Consider the following 18,161-nt stretch of genomic DNA (forward strand, 5'->3'; position numbering starts at 1 on the left):
AGATTCCAGGCAGATGTCAAACAAGTGAGTATAATATCAGAAAGTCGTGCCCCACTACTAAAAAATGTGTTCCTATACAAGTGAACAAAGTGAGTTTTTTTTTTAAAGATGTTCAGCAATCCTTCTCATATCTATATATGCACATGTGATTCTTCCCTTAATGAATGGGAATATTCTCCCTCTTCTTAGCTCTTTCCTGGACTTGTGACTTTTAAAAAAATCTTTACATATTCTCATTTAATTTGAAAAGCAGACACAGAAAGAAAGAGAAGTTTTCTATCTGTTCACTACTGAAATGCCTGCAATGGTCAGGCATGGGCCAGGCCAAAGTCAAGAGCCTGGAATTTAATCCAGGTTTCCAACATGGATAGCAAGGACGCAGGTACTTGAAACATAACCTGCTGCCTCCTATGCTGTGTATTAACAGGAAGCTGGATCACAAGTGAAAGAATCCAGTCTCAAACCAGGCTCTGCAATATGGAATATGGATATACCAAACAGCAACCAAACTGCTAAGCCAAACTCCTGAACTTGTGAATTATTTTGACCAAAACAATGTGATAGAAGTGATACTATGCCAGTTCTAAGCTGAGGTTTTAAGAACCTAGGCAACATTTACTTTCACTCTTTTGGAAATCAATTTCCACACTTAAGGAAAACCAGTCTATCCGCTGGAAGGGGGGTGATCTACCTGGAGAAGAACCGTGGTGCTCTAGCCACTCAGCACAACCAGTGAGGTGCCAGACATGTGACTGAGGCCTTCTTGATGTTCCAGATCCAGCCAGCAGCCAACTGATTGTATTTGTGTGACCTCAGCTGACACACATGTTATTCTTTCATAACAGAAAGAATAAATCCCTGCTTTAGGCCACTAATTTTTCAGATAGGTAGACAGGGCAGTAGACAACTAATATTTGAAGCAAATCCTAAGGGAAAGTAACAAGAGCATAGACTAGTGGCTAGAGAGTAATAGTGATTTTTGAATCAACCATCTTTTTAAAGCATAAAACAATGAATTCTAGAGCAGACAAGAAAATAGTGACAATAAAAAATGATAAAGAAAGCCAAATATTGAATGAGGGAGACCAATGATTGAATGTCTGGAATCTTTGGAAAAAGAAGATAATCAAAAGTATCTTGAACACAGTAGAAATATTAGCTATTTGCCTAAAAGAAAATCAGGTCATCTTCAGCAGCTAAAAAAAAAAAAAAAAAAAAAAAGGAGCCAGCTATATTCCAACCTGACTATGACTACAGAAACTGAAAAAAAATTAAACAAAAAATATATTTGGAGAAATCAGGAAGCTACAGAGGTAGTCAACACTTCAATAACTATATCTCAAAGAAAAGGGAAGTTCATTGATACAAACTCAACGTTTGGCAACAATTTTCCTTTGACACATTTGATGATCGCTGAGCAACATAGAACTTTGAGACTAAGAAATCAAGAAGCTAGTGTCTAAAGGCTTGACTGTAAACTGAGGCTTCCCCACTCTTACTGCTGAGAATTAGAGTTCAGGGCTCTCCTAGGAGGAATACTCCTAAGAAACTTCTTATACTTCCAGATAAGTATCCATATGGACTACATTGCAAGGAAAAATATGTACAGCCCATAGACTAAACTTCACCAAGGGCTGAAACGATTTTCTTTTTTTTTTTTAAGATTTATTTATTTATTTGAAAGTCAGTGTTACACAGAGAGAGAGAGAGAGAGAGAGGTCTTCCATCCAATGGTTCTCTCCCTAGATGGCCGCAACAGTCTGAGCTGTGCCGATCTGAAGCCAGGAGCCAGGAGCTTCTTCTGGGTCTTCCACATGGGTGCAGGGGCCTAAGGACTTGGGCCATCTTCTACTGCTTTCCCAGGCCACAGCAGAGAGCTGGATGGAAAGTGGGGCAGCCAGGACTAGAACCGGTGCCCACATGGGATGCCGGCACTTCAGGCCAAAGTGTTAACCCACGGCGCCACAGTGTCAGCCCCAACAATTTTCAAATCAGTTCAACCTCAGGTGAGATTTAAGTGATCTGCCCCTAATCTAGTTGCCAAAAACAAAGGGGAGGAAAAAACCCTCCTTGGAAAAAGATAACAGCCATGAAATCTTCAAATTATTTCTAAAATTTTCAAGCCGATGCTGGTACCCAGTTACAAATCTGGAAGCTATGCCTGGAAAGAACAAAGTATCTGGCATATAAAGAAAAAATGGGCAACAGGAACAGACCTACAAGTGATCGCCAGATATGATACTTACGTATTTTTTTTTTTTTTTCGACAGGCAGAGTTAGACAGTGAGAGAGAGACAGAGAGAAAGGTCTTCCTTCCGTTGGTTCACTCCCCAAATGGCCACCACGGCTTGCGCACTGCCCCAATCTGAAGCCAGGAACCAGGTACTTCCTCTTGTTCTCCCATGCGGGTGCAAGGCCCAAGGACCTGGGCCATCCTCCACTGCCCTCCCGGGCCACAGCAGAGAGTTGGACTGGAAGAGGAGCAACTGGGATAGAATCCAGTGCCCCAACCGGAACTAGAACCCGGGGTGCTGGCACCGCAGGTGGAGGATTACCCTAGTGAGCTGCAGGGCTGGCCTATGCATGTTCTTTGAAATTACTATAAATATATACAAAAACAAGATGGGAAATTTCACTACAAAATGACAATCTGTGAAAATTAAATTTAAGAAAAAGAATCTGTAAATGGATGCTATAATAACAAAAATTTACAATTCAATATTAATTTACAAGTTAGGCAAAGCAGATGAAAGAACCAGGACCTGGAAGGAAGTTTAACAGAAGATATCCACTGAAGCATGTAGAGAAAACATTAATTATAAAGTGAAGAAAATAAGTACATATAGCATGATGGAAAGATTTAACATACTCAAAAACATCCTCCAGAAAGTGGTACTAGGGATAATAGATAGCAAAGAGAATCACACAGAGGTAGTAAATTAAGAGAACTCTCTGAGAAATGTTCAAAACTGGTAAAAAAAAAAAAATGCCACACATTTTACCAACTCTATGAATCTCAAACAACAACAAAATACTCAAGGACACCATGGTAAAACTAGGCAACACCAAAGTCAAAAATAAGAATCTCAGAAGTGAACTCAGCAAATAACTCCTTCAAAAGAACCACAACAAAATTTGGCTGATTTTTCAACAGCTATGATGGAAGCAGGTGACAATGGAATGCTGTATTAGTGTTCTCAGAGAACTAGAAACAATGCTTATTTATCTGTATCTATCTATTCATGACAAATTGGCTCCAGTACCATGGAGACTGAGAAGCCTCAAGACTCAGTCTATCCAGAGACTTTGGAGAATCCATGACGCAGTTACGTCTGTGGCTGGGGGCCTGAGAGTCAGGTCAGTTGATGGTGTAAATCCCAGTCTCAGAGTATAAGACAGATGTCCCAGCTCCAGCATTATGTGTCTGGATCTATTTTCCACTGCTATAACAGAACACATGTTTATTTTGGCTCACAGTTGTGGAAACCCAAGAGCAAGGCATCAGCATTTGCTCAGCTTCCAGTGAGGGCCTCATGGCAGAATGCAGAAGGGTAAGCAGGCACAAGCAGAAGAGAAGAAAGTGTCACATTCCCACAATAGCTAACCCATGCCCAGGAGCAAAGCATTTATCCATTAACCACAGCCCTGCCCCAATGACCCGAACACTTCCCACTAGGCCTTACCTTCCAATTCTGATGCAATGAGGACCAGCAGATGGAGGATACTTCTCTCTCTGTCTCTCCTTCTCTCTCTATAATTTTGCCTTTCAAATAAACAAAATGAACCTTGAGAAAAAAGTCATAAATGATCCATATAAAAATAAAAAGAGGAGGGCCTGGCGCTGCGGCTCGGTAGGTTAATCCTCCACCTACAGTGCTGGCATCTCATATGGGTACCAAGTCTAGACCCAGCTGCTCCTCTTCTGATCCAGCTCTCTGCTATGGCCTAGGAAAGCAGTGGAAGATGGCCCAAGTGCTTGGGGCCCTGCACCTGCATGGGAGACCCAGAGGTCGCTCCTGGCTCCTGACTTCAGATCAGCTTAACTCTGGTCAATGGGGCCATTTGGGGGGTGAACCAGCGGATGAAAGAGCTTTCCCTCTGTCTCTCCCTCTCACTGTTTGTAACTCTACCTCATAAACAAATAAAAAAGGACACATCAATACAAACTGTAGTCATTGATAAGAAGTTATCACTGGAGGAGGAAGCGCTGTGGCGTAGCGGGTAAACCTGCCGCCGGCAGTGCCGGCATCCCATATGGGCTCTGGTTCGCATCCCAGCTGTTCCACTTCTAATCCAGCTCTCTGCTATGGCCTGGGAAAGCAGTAGAAGATGGCCCAAGTGATTGGGCCCCTGCCACTGCATCCACGTGGGAGACCCGGAGGAAGTTCCTGGCTCCTGGCTTTGGATTGGTACAGCTCTAGCCATTGTGGCCAATTGAGGAGTGAACCAGTGGATGGAAGACCTCTCTCTCTCTCTCTGCCTCTCCTTTTCTGTGTAACTCTCTGACTTTCAAGTAAAAATAAATATTTTTAAAAAAGAAGTTATCATTAACAGCATTTATTCAATTAATTTGAAAATTTAGATGAAAGAGTCAAATCCCAGAAAAATAAAATTAATCAAAACTTTTTTAAAAAATAAATAACCCTATACAGATTAAAGAAGTTGATTCTAAAATCATGAACCTCACCCTCAAAAAAACAAACAAAAATAAATCCAGGATCAAATGGCCTCTCAGGTAAAGTTAAGAAAAAAATAATACCAATCTTCAAAAAGTTCATGGAAAACAAAAATAAAAGATAAGTCTATATCAGTCCCAAAATTTTTGAAATCCCTACATGGTTTTTTATGATATGCATTTTCTATGAATTTTTCTACAAGATTTATGTATTTATTTGGAAGGCAGAGAGGAAGAGATGGAGAGCAAAATCTTCCATCTGCTGATTCACTCCCCAAATAGCTGCAATTACCAGGGCTAGACTAGGTCTAAGTCAGGAGCCCAGAATTTCTTCCAGGTCTCCCACGTGGATGCAAGGACATAAGCACCTGGGCCAACTTCCACTGCCTAGAGCAGAGGTTGGCAAACGTTTTCTGCAAAGTCACAAAAAGTAAATATTTTAGGCTTTGCAGGCCAAGAGAGGGGAAAAGAAAAAGAAAAAAAGAATATTTTGAAGTTACCTATAAGCAAGAGAGAAAAGAAACTTCTACAAATATGTTATTGGAAACATTCAAAAAAAATTTTTGACAGGCAGAGTTAGACAGAGAGAGACAGAGACAGAGAGAAAGGTCTTCCTTCCATTGGTTCACCCCCAAAATGGCTGCTACAGCCAGCGCTGCGCCAATCTGAAGCCAGGAGCCAGGTGCCTCCTCCTGGTCTCCCATGCAGATGCAGGGCCCAAGGACCTGGGCCATCCTCCACTGCCTTCCCCGGGCCACAGCAGAGAGCTGGACTGGAAGAGGAGCAGCCGGGACATAATCCAGCACCCCAACTGGGACTAGAACCCAGGGTGCCAGCAGCTGCAGGTAGAGGATTAGCCAAGTGAGCAGTGGCGCCGGCCAGAAAACATTCAAATTCAATAATAGGAATCAAATGCAATTGTTTGTAATGCATGTCTACTCACCAGAAAAAATAAAATTCTTAGGAGCTTAATTTAGTTGAGCTGGAGTTCAAAATTAGTGTGCTATGTCATCCAATAAATTGCAAATTTTGATCCACAGAAACCCTATTGAGCATTTGGCATAGCAGTTAAGAGGCCGATTGAGAAACCCTTGTCCCCTATTAGCATACCTGGATTCAATACCTTGCTGCAGCTCCTAATTGAGCTTCCTGCCACTGCAGACCCTGGGAGGGAGTGATTTCTTGAGCAGTTAGGTCCCTAACACCCACATGGGAGACCTGGATCGAGATCCAACTCCTGGCCTGGGTCCCAGCTGTTGCAGGAATCTGCGGAGTAAGCCAGGACATGGGAGCTGTCTCCCTCCAGCTAGCTGACTATCTCTATAAATATTCTGTGTGTATTGTGGGGGAAAGGTGTGTGCACGCACGTGTATGCGTGCTTGACCGTATCTCTGCTTCTCAGCTATAAATAAACAAACAAACATACAACAAACCATTCTTAGCTCACAGGCTATACAAAACTAAGTAGTAGGCCACATTTGGCCTACAGGCTACATTTTGCAAGCCCTTATATTGCAATATAAAAGCTGTAAATTGGAGCTGGAGCTGTGGCTCACTAGGTTAATCCTCTGCCTGCAGCGCTGGCATCCCATATGGGCGCCGGTTCTGGTCCCAGTTGCTCCTCTTCCAGTTCAGCTCTCTGCTGTGGCCCAGGAGAGCAGTGGAGGATGGCCCAAGTGCTTGGGCCCCTGCACCCACATGAGAGGCCAGGAGGAAGCACCTGGCTCCTGGCTTCAGATCATTGCAGCGCCGGTCAGAGAGGCCATTTGGGGAGTGAACCAACGGAAAGTAGCTCTCCTTGAGGCTCCTCTGCAATTAGGTGAACATATGAGGCTAGTGTTGTTTACGTTTTATTTGTTGGCCTATTGGCTTTGTGCAGTGCAGGGCAGATCCACACATATGTGTTGAGTGCCTCTATGTGATGACTAAGACATATGGCTAAAGGAATGAGAATCCTTGCCCCCCAGGCTTCTTTCTTTTCTTCTTTTCATATCTCTTGATTTAACTTAAGACCCCCTTTAAAGTCTCCCACCTCTCTGGCATTGAATCTTAGAATTGATCCTGTCCTCTTAAAAATTCACATTTGAGTCTTTAAACTGGGTGATTCACCCTCCAGCTGTAACATGTCCTCTAACCAAGTTTAGGCATCTTCACTATCAAAAATAATTTCTTTGAAAAATAGTTGTTTTCCAACAACAATCATTTAAACTCTGATTAAAAATGCTTTAAGCTTAATGAAAATAGAGGTCAAGTACTTCTCTGCAAGTATCCACTCAGTACCTTAGGGAAATCTCCATCACCTCATCCAAGTGTGTAGCAATGTCTCCTTGACAACAGCAAGTAAGTCTGTTGCTAAGAAGCCTGCTGTTGTGCTCTAAGACAACACCAACATCATCAAGGAAAACAGTTACATGGTATAATTATATCCTACCTGTGATCAGATTCAAGATTTTTGCTGAAACCCAACTATCTGCAAAACAATGTGATATCAGGCAAATGAACATTCGTAGAAAAATCCCAGTAAATCCTACTGTACATTGCACATGCTAATTAAATAAATTCACAGGTTGCTAGCAAATAAACACTCTTTTAACAACTGAATTCAATGACTATAATTGAAACAATACTTTGTTGGAAAAAGCAGCCTTTTATCTGTCATTATTAGGCATCCTTCCATTCTCCCATTTTACTTCTTTTACTAAAATACTCATTTTGCACCCGAAGCAGTGTTATTTGGGATTTGAGAAGAAAAATTTCTAAATTCTCTAATAGCTCAATTTCTCTGAAATGATGAATACCAAAAAATGCAGAAGGTACATAATTGTTTTAAAAAGATTTATTTATTTATTTATTTGAAAGTTCGAGTTACACAGAGAGAAGGAGAGGCAGACAGAGAGGGAGAGAGAGAGAGTCTTCCACCTGTTGGTTCACTCCCCAATTGGCTGCAACAGCCGGAGCTGCACTGATCCAAAGCCAGGAGCCAGGAGCTTCTTCCGGCTCTCCCATGCAGGTGCAGGGGCCCAAGGACTTGGGCCATCTTCTACTGCTTTCCCAGGTCATACCAGAGAGTTGGATAGGAAGTGGAGCAGCCAGGACTCTATATGGGATGCCAGCACTGCAGGCAGTGGCCCCACCAGCTACATCACAGCACAGGTACCAGAAGGTACATAATTAGCAAATATGTTTGTACAAAAAACTGAGTAGCCTCAAAGTGCCTAGAAATTCAAAGGAGCCCAAATTCATCTTCTCGTCAAACTCAATTACACAGTGTTTCATGCAATGTATGTTTCCTTCTAATGGGTGAGTTATCTTACATACACATCTTCCCTGTGGAGACTTTCCTGGTCTCCTGTCCACATACTTCCATCTATAGCCTGAGAAAAAAGGTTGGGCAAGTAAGGCCAAACACATTACCAGCTCCAATGAGTTCCCACCTCCCTGAGTACTTTCTCTGTTTCTGGTAGGGAAATGAAGGATTGTTGTTGGCTTTATCTGCTTTTTCAGCAGGACTGTGTATTGGTTTAGACCAGACATTTATATTTAGCAGACTTCTCCTTTGGAATATATTAATGAGCACCTTAAGGAATTTAGCATATTCTGCTTACCTCACATGTCTAATACATCATCCTCTTTCTATTGGATCAGGTTGTCTCATGGGAACAATATACTTTCTGATTTTTTTGTCTCAACTAAGATGTGTTAACATCTTTAAGCACAAGTACAACAGTTCTTAAGCACAGCACAGTTCAATGCAGCAAATTTGGCTTCTTCAAAAGGTCAGGTTCATCAAGAGACTCATTAGCTGCTGGTTTTGTGTGTCACCTGGGAACAGAATTGAAGAATCACACCAAAAGTTCTCCTAACACAGCTCTGAGGGCTTTCATGAGAGGACATAAATGAGTTCCATCAATTTATTTACCATTTCTGTATCTCTTTATCAGGATTGCTCCAGTGTGTCTCTGTGCATTCTGGGAGGGACAGCTCAGTCTTTGCTGTAAGTAATCACACAGGCAAGGAGTTCCTTGTCAATGAATTTTTAAGAGAATTCTATTAGCAATGCCTAGAATCCCTCACTATTCTATGAATTTTCCCAAATCCTTGGTATGTGTTATACCCAACTGTGTTCCTCTGAAATTCTTATGTTCAAATCTAAATCCCCAATCCCTCAGAATATGACTGTATGTGGAGTTAGTGGCATTAAAGAGATAATGATGTTAAAATGAGTTCACTAGGATGGGCTCTAATCCAATATGTGTGGCATCCTGAGAAGACAGCATTTCAGGCAACAGTTAGTTATGCTGCTCTACTTGTGATCTAGCTTCCTCCTAATGCACCTAGGAAAGGAACAGATGATGGTCCAAGTACTTGGGCCTCGCCACCCTTTTGAAGACCAGGATGCAGTTCCTGGTTCCTGGCTTCGGCTTGGTCCAGCCCTGGCTCTTGTGGCCTTTTGGGGAGTGAAGGAGTGGAAGATTCTCATTTCTCTCTCTCTCTCTCTCTCTCTCACTTGCTCTCTCTCTCTCCCCTGCTCTGTCACTTTGCCTTTCAAATAAATAAACAAATCTTTTTTCTTAAAGATTTGTTTGTTTACTTGAAAGTCAGAGTTACACAGAGAGAGAAGGAGAGGCAGAAAGAGATCTTCCATCCACTGGTTCACTCCCCAGATGGCCACAATGGCCGGAGCTGTGCCAATCTGAAGCCAGGAGCCAGGAGCTTCTTCCGGGTCTCCCACATAGGTACAGGGGCCCGAGGACTTGGGCCATCTTGTACTGCCTTCCCAGGCCACAACAGAAAGCTGGATTGGAAGTGGAGCAACTGGGACATGAACCAGTGCTCATATGGGATGCCAGCCACTGCAGGAGGTGGCCACTACTCCACAGCACTGACCCCAATAAATAAATCTTTAAACACACACAAATTATTCTCTTACTGCTCTGTATGCCTCAAGGATGGAATCAAGGTCTTATCAGGATGGTTTCCTCCTGGAGACTTCAGGAAAGCTTTTGTTTCCCTTCCGTTTCTGTTGTCTAGAGGCTGCCTACATTCCTATGCGTCTGGCTCCTCCTTCTTCCATCTTCAAAGCACATCCCTCCAACCTTTGGTTCCATCATCACATCTCCTTTTTCTAGCTTTGGTTGTACTGTCTCCCTCTTACAAAGACCCCTGTGGCAACATTGGACCCCAACCAGTTAATTTCCCCATCTCAAAATCCTTAACTCACATCTGCAAAGTTCTTCTACCATATAAGGTACTGTATTAACAGGCCCCATGGTTTAGGATGTTAGCATCTTTGGGGACCACTTGACAACCTATGACAAACTTTGGCAGGCTCTGGGGATACTCATGCTGTAATGGAGGCAGATGAAGAGTGTTGGGCAACCTAGGGTACTACACAGAAAATAAAGTGGAGATGGGAACCTACCCCAAGGTGATTGCTGGTAAAGGCACCTGGGCAGGCTAAGGCCAGTGTGAAAAAGGCCTGAAAAGGTCAGGAGTGGTCCAAGCATATGAAAGTCAAGGTTGCTCCCAGTTTCTATTAAATAAATTAAATTTTAACTTATTTAAAATGATGGTGAGGTAGGCAAAAATTGATTCCATTCAGAATGTGAATTCTGGCAATCATTTTAGGTCTGTATCCTAAAAAGTACTTAAGCCTTATAGAGATATCATATTAAAGCATACTTTTTTGTAGTTTAATCATTTTAATAGAACTTCTGAGAAAGTGATATTAAATTTCAAAGATCTGGCCGGCGCCGTGGCTCAATAGGCTAATCCTCCACCTTGCGGCGCCGGCACACCGGGTTCTAGTCCCGGTCAGGGCGCCGGATTCTGTCCCGGTTGCCCCTCTTCCAGGCCAGCTCTCTGCTATGGCCAGGGAGTGCAGTGGAGGATGGCCCAGGTGCTTGGGCCCTGCACCCCATGGGAGACCAGGAAAAGCACCTGGATCCTGGCTCCTGCCATCGGATCAGCGCGGTGCGCCGGCTGCAGCGGCGGCCATTGGAGGGTGAACCAACGGCAAAGGAAGACCTTTCTCTCTCTGTCTCTCTCTCTCACTGTCCACTCTGCCTGTCAAAAAAAAAAAAAAAAAAAAAAAAATTTCAAAGATCTACATATGATCATATCTCTCTATGGAATATAAATTATAAAGTTTAATTTATTCAGAGGTTATGATCAATTACGCATTCTGGTGAGAGTTTTATACAAATACAAAACAAACACAAACACAAATACAAGACACAAATAAGTAAAAACCAAAGTAATTTTCATTTCAGAAATAAATAATCGTTTTTTTTTTTTTTTTTTTTTTGTCAGAATTTCCAGCTCTATTATCCACTTTGCCTGATTAGGTCCAACCTAACAGCCATATGAAGTGAACAGACTTTATGAATCTCTTTAATCTTCATACTAGTATCTAATGCTAACTATAGCATTTTAAGACTTTTCTTAAATATAAAACTAAATCATATTTGTGTAACTTTGGGAATGTTAAAACTGCTAAAAATTATGCAAAGTTTAATACACACATACCCACACACATGCTTTAGTCATATCATAAAAATATCTAAAACATACAAAGGCATCTGAGTAATTTTGAAATCGTGAAAGTACAACATGCACAATAAACGACACAAGAATTATTTGTAAACAGTCACTATAGCAGTGAGCATTTAGCCTTGCAGTTAAGGTGTTTGCCTACCATATCAGAATATGTAGGTTGATTTTCAGCTCTGGCTCCTGAATCCAAGCTTCTTGCTAATGCAGATCCTGGGAGGCAGCAGTGATGGCCCCAGTAACTGGTCCCTGCCAGCCACGTGGGAGATCTGGACAGCATTCCCAGGCATCTGAGGTACAGCCCAGCAGACGGGAGCTCTCAGTGTCTCTCTTTCTCCTTCTTTTTGTCTTCCACCTTTCAAATGAATAATGATAATAAAACCAGACACTGTGGTCTGAGTAAACAGATAACATTAAATATTCTATGTGACCAACAAAGAGCAGCTCTTCTCTGAGTTTTAAATCTTTCCTGTAGAGGTACCTTTCTCTGAAGGGAGGAGAGAACTTCCACTTTGACTGTGACCTTGTCTAAATATGATCAGAGCTGGCGAACTCAAAAGGCCTCCATAGCCTTGGCAACTCATGACAAGAGCCTAGGGGGATTACTGACGCCATAGATAAAAGAGTGTCAGTTTGTTAAGTCAACAACAGGAGTCACTGTGCACTTACTCCTCATGTAGGATCTCTGTCTTAAATGTGTTGTACATTGTGATTTAATGCTGTAACTAGTACTCAAACAGTATTTTACACTTTGTGTTTCTGTGTGGGTGCAAACTGTTGAAAGCTTTACTTAATATATGCTAAATTGATCTTCTGTATATAAAGAGAATTGAAAATGAATCTTGATGTGAATGGAATGAGAGAGGGAGCGGGAGAGAGGAGGGTTGTGGGTAGAAGGAAGTTATGGGGGGCAGAAAGCTATTGTAATCCATAAGCAGTACTTTGGAAATTTATATTCATTAAATAAAAGTTTTAAAAAAATCTTTCCTGTAGTTCCTGTGTAACTACAGGAAAATCACTTAGCTTCCTCTGAGCTTCAATTTCCACCTCTGAAAAATGAAGGGATTAAATTAGAGAATTGTATAGACTTGTTCACCCTCTTATATTCCATGATTTTTTTTTTAAGTTTGTGTGTCCTCATTACCCACAGAGTAAAATCCCATGTCGGTGGATCTCTTAAATTTTTTTAATTTTTCAATTTTCAGTCTAAAAACATTAGACAGAAAGTCAATATTAGAATTCACACATCGTTCCCAAAGAACCACAGAGGAAACAGTAAAAAAAAAAAAAAAAAAAAAAAAAAAGAGAGAGAGACAGTGAGTGAAAAGAAGCCCTTGGAACCCATTTTTCAAAAGTAACAAACATCAGTTTCCTTCTATACCAACCCATCTTCCCATAAGCGCCCCTGGATGCTGCCTGTGCTGTCCTCTGGTACTGGGCACTCTGGAAATTCAGGTGTAGCTTCCAGTGGGAGTTGGTGAAATATAAGTAAGGCAAGAGGAAACAGAAGGGTAATACATACCTAATGTCTTTGGCAAAAAAAAAAATTAGAAAACTACATACAGGTATGATCTCAGGTCTGCACTGCAAACAGCACACAAACAAGCTATTTTGAAATGTACTACAGATCAAATTAAGCACTTGTATAAGAGCAAGCAGAATATAGAGCCAAGAGAGGACTGGGAACAATTAGCAGGAGCAGAGAAATACTTTTGTGTCAGCAACCCCTTCTCTGTAATACTTTTCTCATATAAGGAAACTTCAAAATGTAGATGGGAAAATAGAATCAAAAGATAATGCGTACTTTTCATGAACCTTTGAAGTCCCTTGTAATTACAAGTGTGTCCCTTACCTGAGGCCTAACTGGATGGTCCATCTGCAGTGGCTGCCCCCAGCACCCACGAGGTACGTGTGGAGAAGGCCAAGACATGTTTGTAGAGAACAGATGGGGGGTGCATATGGCTGTAGGCAGTTCTCTCTTTCCAGAAGAACCAGCTTGTCCTGGCAGAAGGTTTAGAAAATGAACTGAAGGAACCACTCAGTTCAGGCAAATTTAATTTTTTTCAGACATAAACTAAATGCTTATAGCACCAACATTTCCTTTTTTTCCTTCTCCAAATCAGGTACATAAGGAGGAAAGTCTGGGCAACTTCCCTTAAGGAATAGGAGGAAGTATGTAGTTCTTCAGGTAAAACCACATTCTCTGGTGAGGTTCAAATAAGAAAAGGCCCTTCCTGATTCCTTTATTTTTTTCTCTGCTTTATAACTCAAACCTCATCACTGACCTTAGGAACAAGGGTGACAACATTTACTAATGAATGTGTCCCTTCAATGGAGCTAGTGTGCCTATTATAAGAGAGGCTAGAGAACATAAAACCAAAAAATAAATAGATAATCAATCCCAAATGCTGCTCCTGCTTAAGTCAAGCTGGTGAACAGGCAGAAGTCCAAGTGTCAAAAGGTTCAAGTCTTGCAGTATCACAGAACACTGGGTTTGGAATGATAGACTGGTGAGAGCACCCATGTGTGAAGCCGTCAAAGCAAGTGCATGAGTGCAGGATATCTTGCCCAAGTGGAAACGCTATAGTATACATACCTATAAATGGTATGTATTTAACTGTATGTCAATATTTTTTCTTTCAACTGAGTTTTAAATATCAGATATTCACATTTATTCAATTTATTCCTCTAAATAGAGTGTTTGAAAATGAGTAGCAGGGTCTAGGCAAATGGCTAGTCCATGTTTCTAATTACTGGTGGATCAAAAAGCATTCATATCAACTGAAACTGATGGCTGCTTTTTATGAGAGCTGAAGAACTAACTAGGACCCATGGTCACCAGACATCTACATGAGGGAGCAATAAGGCATTGTTATTGTGGAGGTCACCCCTCAAGCTACCACTTCATGATCTTGGCATAGCCTGCTGAACAAAAAGTGTTTTAATAATACCTTATGATGACTTTTGTTTCCTCCAAGATACATTTCAATGTCTCCACTACGTTACATCATTCTGATTGTGTGTGTATGCATGTGTGAAAATTGGAGCAAACTGAACACAACAAAACCAAGTGTCTTGATTAGCAAAGTAGCAGATTGGATTAGATACACTTCATGCACAACCTGCTCTGCAAGATGCCAAAGCAACCAGAAAATCCAACAAGAACCTATGATTGAGATAAGGAGGGGAAACTGATTGGTTTTCCACTTTGAATGAGTCACATGCTTCTGCTTCTGCTTCTGCTTCTGCTTCAAAAACCTGTAAACCATGTTATCTCAGATACAAAATGGTACAAGTCTCAAGCTGTTTCAAAATTCCTTCTACAGATAAGTCATTCAGCAACAAAAATATCTACAAATTATCTGCTTCTAAAATTATCTTTTCTTCCATGTGACACCAGGCAGAAATCATTCAAACTCAAAATATGACATTTCTGAGATATAACAAGATTATCTTAATTGTATAAACCAAATGGTTTTCTATTGCGTTACAGAAGCAAAACAGCAGGACTGTTGTCTCTACATGTTCATGGGTCAACATGCAGCTCTATAGGTATCTTCCCATAGCCCCATGGGGGAGTGCTACCATTCTGCCATGACACAGCTCCAGACTGAGCCTCTCATGGCATGGGCACACACCCAGCACACTTGCAGCAGAAAACAAACCCATGATGTCTGGTTCCTATACAGGCAGTGATTTCAATTCTGATTTCCCACTGACCTGTTTCCCCCTGAGACCAGGCAAAAGCAACACTGCTTTTGCCAAAGGCCCCTTGAGCCATTCTCTGCAGCTTGGTGACCTGAGGTTAGAGTGTCAATTACATCAGCCTCCTCCTTGGGGACTGGCAAGCAGCTGTCTGGTTCTCTCTATGAAATCCAGTTTCTTCCTTCATTCTGCTTGGAGCCTGACTGTTGTACTCATATGTAATCTGCATGGCCCTCACTAAAATTTTTTGGTTCCCATTTATTGAGATTTGCTCATAAACTTAAGACCTAACCTGCATGGAATCTGCTCTGAAGCCAGCATCATTATTACTTTAAAAAGTCCTTCACATCTTTGTCTCAGCCTTGAGCTACCTTCCAGGCCTCTGGGTACACCCTCATAAATGTATAACCAACTTCTTAATACATGACAGCAATGCCACAAAATGAATACTAATTTAATGTGGTACACCGTTTCCAAGGGCTTGCTCACTTTTTACTTGTTTACATGGTAACCAATATTTAAATATCTGGTTAAGCACTATGGAATCCTTTTGCAAATAGGACCTGTAGTTCTAGTAGCGTAAGTGGGAAAGCTCTTATCTACTAACTAGAGAAAAGTTGTATAACGAATTGGAGAATTTGGTAGAACATCTTTTTTGTTTTTCTATGAGGGCAAGTGCAATGACAACAATAGCTTTCATGTGCTTAATAGGATATATCTTTGGTTGTTTGAGGCTTTACAGCTTATTAGTATACTATTACCTTGACTGTATTTTCATTTTATGGAGCTATTATAAAGAATGCAACACATAAAGCTTTTGTGGAAAACAATTTTGGAAAAAAAATTTGAAATGTGTCTGAGAGCTAATGTGATATGGTAGAGAAGAAATGTTTAAAATGTCATCATTTTTTCTTCAATAAAAGATTGGACAATTTTCTGATGAACTTATTACAGCCTACTCATAATCTCACTTTTATTTATGATGGACAGGAAATGAAAAGAGAAGCTTCTCCTTTCCTTTTCTCTTGCCTCTTCAGTTCCCACCCATCATCAAGAGTTTGTTTTACATTTTTCCAGACTTTGTTCTATGCTTGCAGGAACATGTATTTTGTTGTTGTTTTTCCCAGATGAAAATAGAATCAGGCTGTGAAGATGGCTTTGCAAATGTGATTTGGTTTTACTTATCATGAATAATTTTTCACATTGGACATACGAATCTGGTTCTTCCTTCATAACTGCTACATGAATTTCCTTTGATGAATATTCTATCATTGATTCAAACACCAATTGATTTAAACATTTTCCCCCAAAGTTTTCCCCCAATTGTTGACCAGTAAACAATACTACAGTGAGCATCCTTGGACATATAACTTTTATACAATTGAGATAATTCTCTCTTATATGGCATGGATGTTATTAATCTACTGAAATATTGCCTTTTGGCTAAGGGATACAGTTTATTGTTAGTATTTAATTTTCATTTATTTATTCCTGTCATGAGTCATTTTTTCATAAGCTCATTCAACATTTATATCCCCTCTTCCATGAATTTCTTGTTTATATGCTTTGTCTGTTTTTATTTGGATACTATCTTTTTCATTCTTATTAGTAAATTGGTATTAATCTTCATATATGTTGGATGTATTTTCCCCAGTTATTCACTTATCCTTAATTTTTCTTATTCCAAATAAAAGGTTTTTGGTTTTAGTATGTTGATGTTTTCTTCTACAGTTTCTAAGTTTTGGTATCATGCTAAAAAAATCTTTAATTATCCCAAAGCTATAAAAATATTTTTCATTCCTTTTCTTATAGCATTTTTGTTGCTTGGGATTTTACACAGCTAAAACTTTAATTTATTTGGAGTTTATATTTGTAAAAGGTGTGGTATATAGCTCTAACTAGATTACCAATTTCCTTAACATTTTTTGGAATAATCTTTTTGTCTATAATTTCTGAAATTCTATAACTGTCATATACTAAATTCCCATATTTTAGTGAATATTTTAATATATGCATAATGTGTGCCTGTGCATTTACAACATATATACATATGTTTTAATATCTGGTAGGCAAGTTTTCTAGACCTCAGACTTCATCCTAAAGGTAGCAATATCTATAGGACACAACGTGACATATAAGGTTACATTTAAGAAAACTTGGTGCCCGCACCATGGCTCAATAGGCTAATCCTCCGCCTTGCGGTGCCAGCACAGTGGGTTCTAGTCCCAGTCGGGGCGCCGGATTCTGTCCCGGTTGCCCCTCTTCCAGGCCAGCTCTCTGCTAAGGCCCGGGAGTGCAGTGGAGGATGGCCCAAGTGCTTGGGCCCTGCACCCACATGGGAGACCAGGAGAAGCACCTGGCTCCTGCCTTCGGATCAGCGTGGTGCGCCGGCCGCAGCGCGCCAGCCGTGGCGGCCATTGGAGGGTGAACCAACGGCAAAAAGGAAGACCTTTCTCTCTGTCTCTCTCTCTCTCACTGTCCACTCTGCCTGTCAAAAAAAAAAAAAAAAGAAAACTTGGTTTACTTATTAAAATGATACAATTCAAAAGCACACACACACCAAAAAGAGCATTTTTAATCAATTATCTTGAATTACTGCAAAATACCTAGCGTAAATCAATGTATAAAAACAATGTTGAAGAAACGCATTCCTCTTTAAATAGTATCTTGCAGACTGGTTGAGAATAAGTGCTCTTTGTAAAATCAAACCATTTTCTGTCATTTCTTTAAGCTGAGAGTAAATTATTGCTACCACATTTTACAGTTCACGTTATGACACAGCTCCAATTAGGAAACAATCTATTCTGTCCAATGAGACTGAATAAATGGTTTGGAGTGGCAGTCCATTTTGCTATTGCCAGGACTCTAGTCCAACAGAAATAAATTTTTTTTACAGATGGGTAGTTCCAAAGAGACAGAATCTCCGGAATCTTCCCTCAAAGAATCCACAGTTTTTACAGCCCAGAAGAGACAATTTTACCCTAAGCCTTATTCTTATCAACACAAAAGTACAGGAAAGAAATTTTTTTTTAAAAAAAATTACTTATTATATGAGACAGAGCAATATTCTGAGAGGGGCATAGATGCTATAACCCCATTATTTCTTCACTCCATATTCATATTCTGAAAGAAAAGTGGCATTGGACAGGGTGGCAAAGAATGTTCCCCAGACGAAGGACTCAGGTCTTCCCATTCCTTCCTTCCCTGCCTCAGTCTTTTGCAGTAGAAA

At 40.7% G+C, this 18,161-nt stretch overlaps 1 long non-coding RNA gene across 1 annotated transcript in view; it reads left to right on the forward strand.

The window, feature by feature from the left end:
• The window catches only part of LOC103349084 (uncharacterized), a 114,850-nt gene that overhangs the window by 64,243 nt on the left and 32,446 nt on the right, over positions 1–18,161 (forward strand). Inside the window, exons 2-3 of the long non-coding RNA XR_011378748.2 lie at positions 8,617–8,669; positions 11,438–11,522. This is a non-coding gene — a long non-coding RNA (uncharacterized LOC103349084). The remainder of the gene's footprint in view (positions 1–8,616; positions 8,670–11,437; positions 11,523–18,161) is intronic.

Source organism: Oryctolagus cuniculus, chromosome 9 (assembly GCF_051225735.1).
Source record: "Oryctolagus cuniculus isolate XC-2025 breed Fujian yellow rabbit chromosome 9, ASM5122573v1, whole genome shotgun sequence".
In the NCBI taxonomy this organism is placed as follows: domain Eukaryota; kingdom Metazoa; phylum Chordata; class Mammalia; order Lagomorpha; family Leporidae; genus Oryctolagus; species Oryctolagus cuniculus.